Raw genomic sequence first — 16,649 nt, forward strand, 5'->3', positions numbered from 1 at the left:
TTAATAGATGCAATATTTAACACAACATAATGAATTGGGCCCAAATCTTGTCAGAGAATTTAGCAAAAATAATTATTGAGTATAGAAGGAGAAGAAGCATTTCTTCGAGGCTTTACCCTCCAATTTTTATGAGTGCCTATGTTATGGATGCGATTTGTTTTAGTTCAAAGTTCCCCATAATGGGATGGAAATGGATTGTTTGAAATCCACTTCCCATTAACATGTACCACAAGGTCATGTGGGAATCCAATTTTCAAAGACATTTTTTCAAGACTTTCCATGGAGTTATGCTCCCTATTCACAAGTTGCTTTATAATCGAGATGCCCCAATGTTTTCCGAAGAAGCTGAAGTTGACATCCTCCCATTGGTCAGATGGTTTAGGGGGAAAACATTTACATATATCAGAGTTTTTGGCAGCATCACCTCCCCCCACATCCTCCCATACTATGTTCCAGATAAATTGATGGCTAGGGAGATAGCCTATCAGACAGCAAATGAGGGAGGAATAAGCCATACACTGAAAGAGTCAAAAAAGGCCATTTGGTCTCCATTCCCTATACAGTGTGGAGCATTTGTACTACATGACCTGGGACACAAGTTCAAAGAAGCAAAGCACATGCTACCACTATAATTACCCAAATTCCCTAGACAACAGCATAACCCATTTGGCACTGTCAAGAATTTCACCACTTTGGTGAAAATAGAAGTATTCACTAATAAGGAGGGTGTTTTTGATGATATATTTTTGCAGAAAAACACCTTTGCAGAGATGAAGCATATAGCACAACTCTTTTTTGACCATGAAGACCTGGAAAAGTCTTATAGTTACAGAGAAAGAAGGCTGGCAATGGTGCCATTGGACCAATTATTAATTGAACCAACAAGGGAGCCAACTCCTAGTGTGACTATAGAAGGTGACTCCAAAGAAAATTACAAATCTGATGTTGGGGCAGAGTCTCAAGAAAAATATATCGGGGAATCATGACAGTCATCACAAAATGGCAAAAGAAGAACCATCAAGGATATGACCCAATCTACACAAAAGATAGTTGAAGAAGCTTCAACTAGAAAGTAGGTTGAAATCCCTACTACCTCTGCACAAACAATAAAACCCATGGTAATTGACTTAGAGGAAGAGTGGGATAATTTTAATAAAAGTCTCAATATAGAGGAACAAGTGCCAGAGTTGCAAACTCCACAACAGAAAACAGCTCTGGAAATTATAGTGGAAGAAACTGCAAATGAACCAGAAGTAGAGCATATCCCTATTACCCCCACCTCTGAAATAATTCTAAGAATTGAAGAAATACCCCCTTTGGACGTATTCTATAGCCCACAACATAAGGTCATCATGAAAAGGAAAAGAAAGAAAAGAAAATTAGATTCTATAGCTATTACTACCCCTAAAAATGAACTAATGGATGTTATATGCAAGTACTCGCCTATCGATCCATCCGCCAACCTAACTAGACTCTCGTAGTTTGCAGGTGCTTATGCTACAGAGACCATAGACAAAGAAAAAAAGTCCAAATGTTGCTTAGAGAAAAGGAAAATAAAATAACATTGCTTAAGCAACAATTACAGCAAGTCAAATCCAACCAGTAGGTAACATATAGTTGGCCAAGCTTCAACAGGAATTTGAACATATGCAAATAGAACATCGAATCAGCTTAGCTGAGAAGGAAGCACATGTGTAGTCAATAATTGATCTAGATAAATATGATCCAAAAATTAATCAGTTTATTACTGAAGCACTCAGACTTAATTCGCAGTTGACACATAAAAAAGAATTACTATGCCAGAAGATTTCACACTTGAAATCTTATTGCGAAACAAGTGATAAAATGACAAATCAAGTCATAGAAATGTGATTTGAATATGATGAGATCTTTAAAAAGGTCTCTGAATTCATCGCCTAAGAAAATACAGAGGATGGGAGAAAATCTAGCTTGCCCAAGCTAGAAGAATCACATAAGGAAATTTTGTTTGCAAGTTTGGATTCTCAGCTTAAAGAAGTAGAAAAGGCAAGAGTAAACATGGTGGTAGCAGCAAACATTATCATAGAAAATATCAATGAGAATTTTCATGGTGCCAATTTAGTGGTAGAGTCCATTCCAGGGTTCCTTCCAGATGTGAAATAGCTTGAACATCAATGGAAACAGGTAGCGGAAGAAAAAGCGAAAGTGATAAGGCAAACAACCAAGCTAGACTAGGAGGCATATTGGAAACATTTGGTCAAGTCTCACAGCCAATGGATGACCCTGCAATGCCTAACCATTTTTGCCAAGAAAATGGCGCCAACACTAACCGATGCCATATTCGATGGACAGTTGAAATTTGAAGTCAACCAGCCTACACAGCTGAAGCATATGGTGGATATTTGCAATATGAAGGATCGAATGCAACATAATTAGTTACCCTGTTTACTTTAATTTTGATTTTATTTTTGCATAAATTGAGGCAAGTCTTTTAAACCTCCTCAACTATTTTTGTAATAATCTATTTTTACTTTTATAGTTTTAGTATTTAAACCCCTCTCATGCATTTAGAGAGGGGTCCAAAATTTTATTAGAGACTCTCTTCAAAACATGCACTTCTATCCCTTTGAGCAAGTTCTTGTGAAATATATGGAACATGTTAGGAAACCAACTCACAAAAGGATATAAAAGACAGATCAATGCCTTAGAATTCAGCCTCTTCGAGGGGGCAACCTCTTTTACATTACACAAATGAACAGTTCTTGGATGATCCAAATGACTAAACCTCCCTTCTATATATAGGAGTCTAAGGGGTCATAATATAATCAAGCCGACATAATAGTAATAACATAATGGAACACAAATAACAATAGTGGGTTTCTATGGGGCATACTAATAACAATATGGGGACAATAGGGGCACAATAATAACAATAAGGGATATAATGAAAATAGTAATGGGGGAATCACTAGTATTATAGGGGCCTAACATGCTCATCTCCTTTCGAAAAACATTGTCTTCAATGCTTGAGTAGTTTTCGATGCTTCTGTATAAAATTCTCATCTTCCCACATGGAATATTCAGCGGATAAGTTCTTCTACTTAATGAGATACTCTGAAATTGATCGATTTCATAGCTATCAAGTTCTTGTTTCTGTGACTTCTTCCGGTTCCAATATTATTTTTCCTTCCTCGTCAAGTTCTGGCCATATTGTTTGAACTGGGAGCTTGTCACCTATAACCTTCTTTAAACATGAATCATGGAAAACTGCGTACACTTAGGAAGTTGCAGGAAGCTCCAATTTGTATGCCACAATACCAATATTTTGCAATGCCTTGTACAAACCATAATACTTTGGTGATAATTTATTATCCTTCGTAGCTTACTTGAGGGACATTTTTTTATATGGTTGTAGCTGTAGGAATACCAAATCACCTACATCAAAACTTCTTTTGTTGTGATGTTAATTTTCCTGTTGTTTGATTTTATTATGCGCCAATGTGAGGTTATCCTTTAAGAGTTGTAGAACTTGTTGTTGATGCTCAATGTGATGTTCCATTGCTTGAACCTTAGAATTTTCTCTTAAATATGATGTGATGGATGGTGGATGATATCCATAAAGTTCCATAAATGGGATCATTTTTACTGTAGTATGGAAGGAAGTGTTATACCACCATTTAGCCAAAGGCAACCATTTGACCCATTGTGTTTGTTTATCAAATACAAAGCAATGAAGATATCCTTCCAAACATTTATTTACTATCTTAGTTTTCCCATCAGATTGAGGATGATAGGATGAGATATGAGCTAACTAAGTACCGAGGCAAAAAAATAATTCTGTCCAAAAATTTCCAATGAAAATGGGATCTTTGTCACTTACAATAATCTTTAGGTTTCCATGTAGCTTTTGAATTGTTTCCATAAATGCAGAAGAAATTGTACTAGCTTTAAATGGATGTGATAATGCACAAAAGTGTGCATACTTGGTAAGTCTGTCAACTACCACCATGATGACACTCTTTCCCTTAGACTTGGGTAAACCTATGATAAAATCCATTGAAACCTCCTCGCAATGCTGGCTTGGAATGGATAAAGGTTGTAATAAAACTGGGGTCTTAATTGTTTCAACTTTATTTTGTTGGTAAACTAAACATTCCTCAACAATCTTTTGAATATCCAATTTAAGGCCATCCCCAAAAAATTTCTTCTTAACCCTGTGGTAAGTTTTTAAAAATCTAGAGTGCCCTCCTAAGGGAGAAGTGTTAAATTCCATAATAATCTTTTGTTTGAGTTGGGAATTCTTACATAGATATAAGCAATCTTTGTACCATAATGAATCATTTTTCCAGCTAAATGTATCAGATGTACTAGGGTCTTGTTGTAACTTTCGAATGAGTGCCAACACTTCTCCATCATTCTTCCATTCCTATCTTGCTTTGTTTATCCAATCTGGTTGGATAATAGAAATGGCGCACAATAATGCTTCCACATCCTCATCTTTTCTTGAGAGTGCATCTGCCACAACATTTTGCTTCCCTTTTTTGTAGATGATTTCAAAGTCACAACCCAACATCTTTGTTACCCATTTTTGTTGCTCTTCAGAGGATAATCTTTGTTCTAAAAAGTATTTAAGACTATCATGATCCATTTTTACCTTGAAGTGTCTTCCCATTAGGTAGGGTAGCCATTTCTTAAGTGCATATAGTATTGCCAACATTTCCTTCTCATAAATAGCTTTGTGTAAATACTTTCCCTTGATTGGATGACTTTCGAAAGCAATGGGTTTTTCATCTTTCATTAAAACAACATTAATTCCATTGTTAGACACATCACATTCCACAATAAAGGTTTTTGTGAAGTTCAGCGTAGCTAACACCAGTGCCTGGCACATTGCCTCTTTAAGATGTTTGAATGCCTTTGTTGCTTCTAGAGTCCATGAAAATGCATCTTTCTTTAATAATGTTGTTAGAGGTGCTTCTATTCTCCCATAATTCTTAACAAACTTGCGATAATACCCTATCAACCTGAGAAATCCTCGCAGATGATTTATGGATGTGGGGATTTTCCATTCCTTTATGGCTTTAATTTTTCTAGGGTCTACCTTAACACCTTCATGAGATACAATATGACCCAGATATTCCACCTCTTGTACTCCAAAGAAACATTTGGTGTTTTTTGCATATAATTAAAGAACCTGCAATAGTTTGAGCACCCTGTCAACATGTTCAACAAGATCCTTCCAAGACTTGTTGTAGATTAGTATATCATCAAAAAATGCTAATAAAATTTTTCTAAAGAAGGGTTTGAAAATGGAATTCACCAAACCTTGAAATGTAGAAGGTGCATTGGTACAGCCAAAAGGCATGACCAAAAATTCATAATGACCCTGATGAGTTGTAAATGCTATTTTTGGAGGGTCTTTAGTCTTCATTCTAATTTGATGATATGTTGAACGAATATCCAACTTGGTGAAGTAAATTGATCCATTCAATTCATCCAATAATTCATCAATGACAGGAATGGGAAATTTATCTTTAATAGTGAGCTTGTTGAGCTCCCTATAATACGGACACATGCACCATGATCCATCCTTCTTGTGCACCAATACTACTGGAGCAGAGAAAGAACTTTGACTAGGTTGAATTATACCAGCCTCTAGCATTTCTACAACCATACGCTCAATTTCACTCTTTTGGACATAGGGATATATGTACGGCCTAATGTTTGGAGGAACACTTCCTGGAAGCAAACAAATAGCATGATCATGATCACGAATAGGTGGGAGACCTTTAGCAGTCTCAAATACCTTGGAATGATTGTCCAAGACTTTTTGGAGATTTGGAGAAATAGATGATTTTGATGTGGGAACCTATAGCGAACATAATTGTGCAATTACACCGTTTTGTTCCTTCTTTAGAAGCTTTCTCATACTGTGAGACTTGATTATCTTTCCCGGTTCCTTGCAATACCCTTTAATTCAACTTCCTTTCCTTTCGCACAAAATTTCATGAAAAGTTCTTGAAAATTAAAAGCAATTGTACCCAAGGATTCTAGCCATTAAACTTCTAGTACAACATCCATACCACCCATTGTAATGGAAAGCATTGGGTTATTGAATAAATATTCTCCCATGGATAGCTTGATATTATGGCACTTTCTAGAGCAATTTATGGTTCCTCCACTTGCAATCATCACTTGACACTCTCATGCTGGATATAGGAAGTAATCCGATTCCTTTGCTATCTTACAAAGAATAAAATTATGGGTACTTCGCGAATCAATCAACACCATTACCTTTTTCTTCTTGATATGTCCTTCTATCATGATAGTTTGATGAGTGATAATTCCAAACAATGCATTACAATATATGGTCAGAGTCATTTCTTCTTTATCTAGGGTTTGTTCCTGGAGTATATCCTCTTCTTTTGTCATTTCTTGTTCCTTTTCTTCCTCCTCTTCACAATCTATGTAGAATAATTTCTTCTCAACACACTTATGACCTTTAGTGTATTTTCTATCACAAATGTAACAAATCCCTTTTGATCTTTTTTCTTCCAATTGTTGTGGTGTCAACCTTGTAGGTTGTGGAAGGCTATGGGCAACAACACTTCCATCTTTATAGTTGTGAGTGGTAGGCTTCTTGGTTGCCATAATTTTGCTTTCCATTTTTCTTGCTAACCTGAATGCCTTCTCTAATGAATCAGGTTCCCAAAGGTGAACCTCATGTTGGATATTATCCTTTAAAGTAGCTATGAACACATCAATCCTATGTTCCTTTGGAATATATTCTACCCTTATGTTCAATTTTTGGAAGTCCTCAATGTCCTCCATCATTGAACCCTTTTGTTTGAGATTTATCAATTGGCTAGAAAAGGTGTTGCCTTTTGTATCCTCATAATGTGCTAGCATTTATTACATAAAAATTGCCCAAGTGAGAGTCGAATTTGTTGTACTTGGTCTTGTAATTTTGATATATCATGTTGCATTTCTTCCTCTTCTTCACGAGTCATGCTAGAGCTTTCAGGTTGCTTATTAGGTGTTTCCATTTTCTTTCCTTGGGGAATTAACTAATGCTAATAATTATTCATTATTCCCTTTGAATTCCTTCAAACTAATTTTTCAAACCAATCTTATGAAAAATTTTAAAAGGGCTACACACCTTTTTTTTCAATTTGTAAGAGCTCCATATTGAATCTATTGTATCTTTGTAACTGCGCATATCGAATACCTAAAATATCGTTCTATGGTATCCCTTTGAGTCCTATTTCTAAGCCCACAAGTCTGATCAAGATTGGATTCTCCAAGGAAGATTTATGCCAAATCTCCCACGATGACCTGATTATAAACTAGTTCAGTATAGTGAACTTGTACGATGTGACTAGTGTCTCTGTTTCAACCTTACTACCTGAAACTAATACACAGAAAACTAAGGGTCGTCATCTTTCTGAAACTTCTTACTAAATTTCAATCTGATGCTCAAAACAAAATTTATGACAATTTTCCCCAGGTCACCTATTTGGAATGTAATTCAGGAGTCTGCAAAAACCTTACCTTATGCAGATCATATATCCGAAAATATAGCATGAAAAGCTATGAAATTTTGACCCAAATTTCAGAACGCTTTTGGCTAAAATGAGTTTGTTTTGTAGCTTCTGAAACATCGCAGAAGAACGGTTATAGTGAAAATTCTACGGTGACCTGTTTGGAACAGCGAAACCCTAGAATCCAAAACACTGATACCAAATGTTAGGAAACTAGCTCACAGAAAGATAGAAAAGATAGATCAACACCTTAGAATTAAGCCTCTTCGAGGGGGAAACCTCATTTACATTACACAAATCAACAATTCTTGGATGATCCAAATGACTAAACCTCCCTTCTATATATAAGAGTCTAAGGGGTCACAATATAATCAAGCCAACATAACAGTAATAACATAAGGGCACACAAATAACAATATGGGGACAATAGGGGCACAATAATAACAATAAAGGATACAATTACAATAGTATTATAGGGGCCTAACAAAACAAGATTTAGTTTATCTGATTTAGCATCTTCTAGTGAAATTGCACTTTTGTACTCTTATATGATGTTGAATGGATTGAAGATAGATCAATATTTCTGAAACACATGAGTATGACGTATTATAAATGGTACTTTTATCTCGTAATCCTTTTTACTTGTGTATTAAGCAATCATTTCCTTTTTATATTATTTATGTATGAAAGTTTGAATTTTGATTATCATTATTGCATTTCTGTATGATTATGATCATTATTTTATGTTGAATATATGAATAACTCTTTATGCGATATATTTCTCACAATCATTTCAGCTATGTTGTCATACGAAATGATTATTGTTAAAAAATATTCACTTCTAATCATAATTGAATGATGTTTATTACCAATTTCTTTTAGAAATTATTGTAGATCGCATATATTAAGATTATCCCAGGTATATTATGATTAGATAGTTTTAAAAAAAATACAAGTTAAATGCATTTGTGATTGATTAGTTTATACTAGATTACCATTAGCTTAAACGTTACTCTAAAAACATCACACATCACCTCATTTAGCACAAGCATTAAACAGATTGGGAAACTGGTCCCATTATCCCTAGTCAGAGACACTGCTCCAAACGGAAAATGAGCTACCAACCAAGGTCTCAACTGGGTGTTTTCACCCCATGTTGAGGCAACAATTTTTGCGGCTTCAACATTTTGGCACTAGAAGGAGGGCCTGAAATGTGAATGGCAAGTAAATCCAAATTAACAGGCCATTCTAAGAGTAAAACTCCCTCACCATCACCTCCAACTTCTCGGAAGTCTTCTAAATCCCCTAATCCTAAGCGAGAAGTTGCACAGGATATTATACAACCCGTTGTTCAAAACCCAATCGATCCAGAGCATTCTTCTCTTACCAAAGCCCCTGAAGTTCAATCTTTGATTCACAAATTATAGGGGATTTTGCTATCATAAGAAGAATTTGAGATATCTAAGGATAGTGTTACTTCTTAGTTCACTCCATCTCGGCCATTAACTAGAGCACAAAGCGAAAATTTTGGAATAACTTTGTTCGAATTTCCTCTTCCAAGCTAGAAGAAAGCTAAGAAGGCACCATCCGAATCTCACAGCGAGGTTTTATCACCATCTTCATCCATCCCATCTATACTCTCATAAGATCAATCATCCATCCCACCACTCTAGATCTTGATTCACACAGGTACAGAGCTATATCTTCCTCTACCCAATCACGTTCAAACCCTACTGCAACACCTCCCCCTACCCACATACCAGCAATGACACAAAATCCTCCAAGGCCATGGACAAACCTAGGGGATGTTAGGATGGCTTGTCCATTACATCAATTACCAGCATATCTAGAAAAATGGCTACCAAAATTCAATCTTGATAATGGCCTATTGGCTGAGGAACATATAAATAATTTTATGTTGTCTATTAACTTGAATAAAGTAGAGGAGGAAGACCCAGTTGTAATACTATTCCCATATAATTTGCAGGGAGTAGCAAGATCATGGTACTTTTCGTTACCATCAGGTTCTATTAATAGTTGGGATGCTTTTCAAGAGCAATTTTTAACAAAGTTTGAAGATGATAGATCTGCAACTACCTTAATTAATGATCTCTCCAATTTGAAAGTTGAGCCAAGAGAACCCATCAAGGACATCAACTCTTGCTTCAATAAACTATTAAATAAAATACTAGTGGCATCTAAGCCTAGCGATGAGGTCCAAAATGAGTGGTACATCTCTTCTTTTCCGTCAAACATAACTATCTTTGTTGATAGAGCTGCCAAAGCAACCTTGGTAGAAAATATGAAAGAGGCAATAGATGTAGAAAAACGCATCCTAGCTGTCAAAAAGAGAAACGCATTAGAAGAACAAAAATCTCAGAAACTAACCTTCAAAGATGACTCTAAGAAGAAACCACCGAAATATCCTTTTGATCTTGAAGGGTTACAAAAAGTCCTAAAGACCATGCCTAATGAAATGGTTGATATTAAGAAACAGGTACCAGACTTCCTTTAAAAAACCTTTCAGACCATTCAAAAGGAATTTGTTAGGTCCCTATACTACTAGTGTAACCCCTTATTGTTATTAGTACAACCCCCATATTATATTGTTGTAACCATGTAGTCCCCATATTGTTATTAGTGTGCCCCATAGAAGCCCACTATTGTCATTATTGTGCCCTTACATTATTATTGTTATGTTGGCTCAGATTATATTATGACCCCTTAGACTCCTATATATAGAAAGGAGGTCTTGTCATTTGTATAATCTAAGAATTATTCATTTGTGTAATGTAAAGGAGGTTGTCACCTTGAAGAGGCTTATTTCTAAGGTGTTGATCTATATTTTCTATCTTTTTGTGAGCTGGTTTCATAACATTTGGTATTAGAGCTTTAGATTCTAGGGTTTTGCTGCTCCAGATAGGTCCTCGTGGCATTTTCGCTATAACTTTTTTTTGCGACATTTAAGAAGTTAACAAAAAACCTCACTTGCGATGAAATCTCACTGAACTTCAGGTCTGAATTTCAGATCTTGTCTCGCTATATTTTCGGCAATATGATCTAAGGAAGTTAGTGTTTTTTCAAGCTCCAGAATTTCATCTAAAACAGGTCTTCATGGAAGTTTCGCTATAACTTGTTCGCTATGAAGTTTCAAAAGCTAAAAGAGGAAACCCATTTGACAAGAAATTGGTCTGAACCTTGGGTCCAAATTTCAGATCTTGTCTCACTTATTTTAGGATATATGATCTAAGGAATTTAGGGTTTTTTCACTCCCGAATTACAACTTAAAAAAATGACCTTGGGAAAGTCGTCATAACTTTCTCTCTGAGCATCAGATTAAAATTTCATAAGAAGTTACAAAAAGAGGATGGATTGTAGCTTCCTATTTATATTTTTCAGATCCAAAGGTCAAAAGAGTGACAGGTGGCACTTCATACAAGTTCGCTCTTCTGAAAAGGTATATAATCAGGTCATCTTGGGAGATTCTGCACAACGCTTTCATGGAGAATTCAATTTTTATCAGACTGGTGGCATTGGAAAGAGGACGCAGAGGGCTATTGTAGGTTGTGGTTTCAGAACTGGAAAATCTGAAATTACAGAGTTACAATAATTTCAAGATCGAGCTCCTAAAATCAAGAAAAGGCAATATGAGGAAGCTTGATGGCAAGGATTGAGTAAATTGGATACTACATATGGAGCAATATTTTGATCTATATGAGGTGCAACTATTACAAAATGTACATATTGCATCTTCATGTTTAGAACTAGATCGATTTTTATGGTATAAACAGTTGTGTTCTAGTAAAGCACTTGTCACTTGGTCAATTTTCATGGAGGAAATGATAGCACATTATGAGGATAAAAAGAGTAACACCTTCTTTAGGCAATTGATAAATCTCAAACAAAAGGGTTCAATCGCAAAGCACATTGAAGACTTTTGAAAATTGAATATAAGGGTAAATGATATTCCAGAGAAGCAAAGGATTGATGTCTTCATAGGTACTTTAAAGGATAACATTCAACATAAGCTTCGTGCTTGGGAACTTGATTCCTTGGAGAAGGCATTCAGGTTGGAAAGAAAAATTGAAAGCGAAATTATGGAAACAATGAATCCCACCACTCACGACTATAATTATGGAAGTGTTTTTTCTCCTAGCTTTCCAAAACCTATAAGGTTTACACCACAAAAATTTGAATAAAAAAGAGAAAAAGGGCTTTGTTACAATTGTGATAGAAAATACACTAAAGGCCATAAGTGTGCTGAGAAGAAATTATTTTACATAGACTATGAAGAGGAGGAAGAAAAGGATCAAGAAACATCAAAAGAAGAGGATATACACTAGGAACCAACCCCACATAAAGAAGAAATGAATATGACCATATCTTGTAAAGCATTGGCAAGAATTACCACTCCTCAAACTCTCAAGATAGAAGGACATATCAATAAGAAAAAGGTTCAAGAAGTGAAGGATGACATCGAGAAAGAAGAAATGAATCCGACCATATCATGTAATGCATTGGTCGAAATTACCACTCCTCAAACTATCAAGATAGAAGGGCATATCAAGAAGGAAAATGTTCAATAAGTGAAATATCACATCGAGCATCAAGAAATTAATCCGACCATATCTTGCAATGCATTGGAAGAAATTACCACTCCTCAAATTCCAAGATAGAAGGAAATATCAAGAAGAAAAAGATCCAACCAGTGAAGGATCACATTGAGCATCAACAACAAGTTCTCCAACTTTTAAAGGATAACTCCACTTTGGTGCAGAATCGAATGAAAGAACAGGTAGATCAACATCGCAGTGAAAGAAGTTTTGATGTAGGTGATTGGGTATTTTTACGGCTACATCTCAAGCAAGCTATTTATGAGAAGGAAATGTTGGGAATGCTACATGCACTTAATAAATGGCGACCTTACCTAATGGCAAGACACTTCAAGGTAAAAATGGATCATGATAGTATTAAATACTTTTTAAAACAAATATTATCTTTAGAAGAACAGAAAAAATGGGTCACAAATATGTTGGGTTATGACTTTGAAATCATCTAAAAAAATGAAAGAAAAATGTTGTTGCAAATGCACTCTCAAGAAAGGATGAGGTTGTCGAAGCATTGTTTTATGCTATTTATATTATCCAAATGGATTGGATAAACGAAGCAAGGGATGAATGGAAGAAGGATGAAGAAGTGTGGCCACTCATTCAAAAGTTGCAAAAGGTCCCAGTTCAAACAATATTACCAGAACTTGACGAAGAAGGAAAAATCATATTGGAACCTAGAGCAATCACAGAAACAAGAACTTGATAGCTATGAAATCCATCAATTTTAGTGTATCCCATCAAGTGGAAGAATTACCTGGTGGATATTCCACATGGGAGAAAATAATTTTATACATAAGCATCAAGAACAACTCAAGCATTGAGGACAACACTTTTTGAAGGAGAGGGGCATGTTAGGTCCCTATACTACTAGTGTAACCCCTTATTGTTATTAGTACAACCCCCTTATTATATTTTTGTGCCCATGTATTCCCTACATTATTATTATTGTGCCCCATAGAAGCCCACTATTGTTATTATTGTGCCCTTTACATTATTATTGTTATGTCGGCTCTGATTATATTATGACCCCTTAGACTCCTATATATAGAAAAGAGGTCTTATCATTTGAATCATCCAAGAATTGTTCAATTGTGTAATGTAAAGGAGGTTTCCCCCTCGAAGAGGATAGTTTCTATGGCATTGACCTATCTTTTCTATATTTTTGTGAGCTAGGTTCATAATAGAATTCCCCTATTGATCCTAAGCCTCCAAATGCCATATCAAATATCGAGTCAGATGAGGAGGAAGTTTCACCTAGCGAAAAAAATGCACAATGAGGAAGTAACATAGTTACAAGGGATGTAAGATTTTATACTTCCCAATGAAGAAACTCAAGAAGCCTTACCTGTCACTACCCAAAGTAAAATCCTATCGAATTGTCAAAAACAAATCCAAAACAGAAGGCTTCAATGCCACCCCCTAGGGATAAAGCAATAAGTAAGAAATTTGTACCAAAATCCACTCAAATAACACCCACTCAATTGGATCCTTCTCCTTCATCTAAAACTTGGATATTTTCTGATGAAATGGAATATAATATTATTGATGAGATGAAGAAAAATAGGGCAAAAATTACATTTCATGAGCTTAGAAAATTGAAACATCAGCAGAAGTTACTCTGAAAGAACTTAAAGTATTACCTATTGCACCACTTCTTGCTACTGTAATCTCACAAACCGCCGAAGAAATGGGAAGCCCCTTAGTGTTTCTCTGAATCTTATAGATCCAACTGATATAGATTTATTTGGAGGGAGATCAAAATCCCACACTCCACCATTTCTTCTTACTTTTGAAGTCTTTAATAAAAACTTACACAATTGTCTAGTTGATTCTAGAGCTTCATCTATCATTTTTCCCAGAATAGTTTGTGAGAAGTTGAATGTTCAGCCTCAGAAATATATTGTACGAATAGTTCAGTTAGATCGCTCTCAAGTCGAAGTTGTCGGGGAATTTAATTAAGTAACCATCAGAATTTCATGAAACCAGAAAGTTTGCCTAGTCATCGACATACTTGTAGCTGACATTCCTAAGTTATATGGTTTAATCCTTAGGAGAGACTAGTTAGAAAAACTTCATGGTTGTTTTCCAACTAACTGGTCTCACCTGTGGCTTCCCTATAATGGTAAACCAAATCAAATAAGAGTTGATCATGAGAAACGTCACAAGTTCATAGTGACAGAATTAGAAGGAGAAAATGAACCAGTTTCGTATTGCAACAATATCATTGGAAATTGTTTTGTGGAATCATTTCTAGGGAATTTCAATGCTCATACTTCACCTTTCTTAGAAAACTCTATTGTCTCTCAAATTGAAATTTTTTCCCAAACAGAAACTTCTAAATGTGTAAATTTTGTAGATAAACCTGTAGTTAAATCTTTCCTTTGGAAATTATTTTTTGATGGATCTAAATCCAATGATGGAGCAGGAGCAGGTTGCATTTTAGTTAGCCTAGAGGGGGAGAAAACTATGTTATTATGCAGGCTTGGATTTGATTGCACCAACAATACAGCTGAATATGAGGCACTAGTTCAAGGTCTATATAAGGCAATTGACCATAACATAAAATACCTCCAAGTGTTTGGGGATTCAAAAATTGTCATAAAATAGGTAAGAAACACTATACATTGTTTATCAGGACACTTGAAACATTGTCAGCTGTTAGTTCAAGATTCGACTCTCCACTTTATTGCGCTTAATATTTCCCCTATTCCAAGATTCCAGAATGCTAGTGTCGATCTTCTAGCTAATCTCACTTCCAAGCTTATCCCTCCAGAAGATTATAGCCTAGATCGATTCTTCATCGAATTAATTTTTAGGCCTTCCATCCCTGATAATATCACCAACTAGAGAATCTTTAATAACGATCCATATATCATAAGCTTCCTGACCTCAGAAGGCTCATACGATGACTAGATAGTTGATGAAGACCAACATGATAACCAACTTATACAAGAAACAGTCGTTAATGCTATACCAAAGCCATTAGTTAATTTGGAAGATTTATATGACCTTAAAGACAGATTTAAAAATTTACTAATTCAAAAATTTAGAGTTCAACTTTGAGATTTGAATTGATCAATCTTGGGACTGATTTAAAACCTCAAAACATTAACTTAGGTCTAGGTCTTATGTCAGATGAATAGCAACTTTTATAACTTTGTTGAAAAATAGCAACTTTTATTTTCAAGGAACTATGAAGATCTAAAAACATACGACACCTCTATTATCCAACACACTATTCCTATGATATCTAATGAAAGACCTATTCAACAGAAATTGAGGAAAATCCATCCTAATTTAGAAAGTCAAATTAAATTTGAGTTGAATAAACTGCTGAAAGAAAAAATTATTTTTCCTGTTAAACACTCTCGATGGGTTTCCAATCTTGTCCCAGTCAGGAAAAAGAACGGTGATACTCAGATATGTATAGATTTTCGCAACCTCAATAAAACTTGCCAAACAGAAAATTTCCCATTACCTCCTATGGAACAGATTTTGCAATTAGTAGCAGCCTCTGAATTAATGTCTTTCCTGGACGGATTCTCAGGTTATAACCAAATCTTAGTACATCTAGATGACCAGCTGAAAACTACATTTAGGACAAACTGGTGCACTTCTGCTTATCAGAAGATGTCGTTTGGACTAATCAACGCTGGTGCTACTTTCCAGAGGGCCATGGATATAGCCTTCAAAGGTTTGGTAAATAAGTCAGTAGTGATCTACTTAGATGATATAACACTATAGTCCAAAAAACATATTAATCATCTAAGATACTTGAAACAAATATTTGAATGTTGCCAAAGGTATCAAATTTCTCTGAAACCCAAAATGTCTTTTTTCATGTTAAGTGAAGGAAATCGCCTTTGATTCATTGTTTCCAAAGCAAGAATTCATATCGACCCTGACAGAATTAGAGAAATTTCTAAAATAGCTTTACCACATAACAAGAAATCAATGCAATCTTTCCTAGGCCAAATAAATTTTCTTAAAAGATTTGTCCCTGACTTCTCAAGAATTGTTTTACCTCTTCAATCCAAGATAAAGAAAAATTCTTTGTTTAAATGGGGACATCCGAAACATGAAGCTTTGGCTTGATAAAACAAGCAATTATTGATGCCCCATCTCTAGCAACCCCAATTTTTTCCAATCATTTCATTTCATATACTTCCACTTCCAAGAAACCATATGCGGCCACAAGAAAATCAAGAGAAGGCTGAAGCTCCAATCTCTTTCTTTAGCTCCAATTTGCAAGGCACTGAATTAAATTACTCAGATGTTGAAAAACAGGCTTTTGCTTTTGTCAAATCTATAAAACACTTCATACCATTTCTCGTCAAAACCCACACTAAAGGCATACTACCCTTCTCAGCAGTAAGAAATATTTTAATACAAAGGGATGTAGGAGAAAAGAGAGCAAACTAGGTCACTACCCTGCAAGAATATGACATAGAAATTAAACCAGCTAAAATTGTAAAAGGTCAAGGTTTTTGCAGGATGTTTGCAAGCACTTCAAATCTAT

The sequence above is a fragment of the Pinus tabuliformis genome, chromosome 7 (assembly GCF_031772625.1).
Source record: "Pinus tabuliformis cultivar Carrire ecotype Pingquan chromosome 7, CPIR1, whole genome shotgun sequence".
NCBI lineage: Eukaryota > Viridiplantae > Streptophyta > Pinopsida > Pinales > Pinaceae > Pinus > Pinus tabuliformis.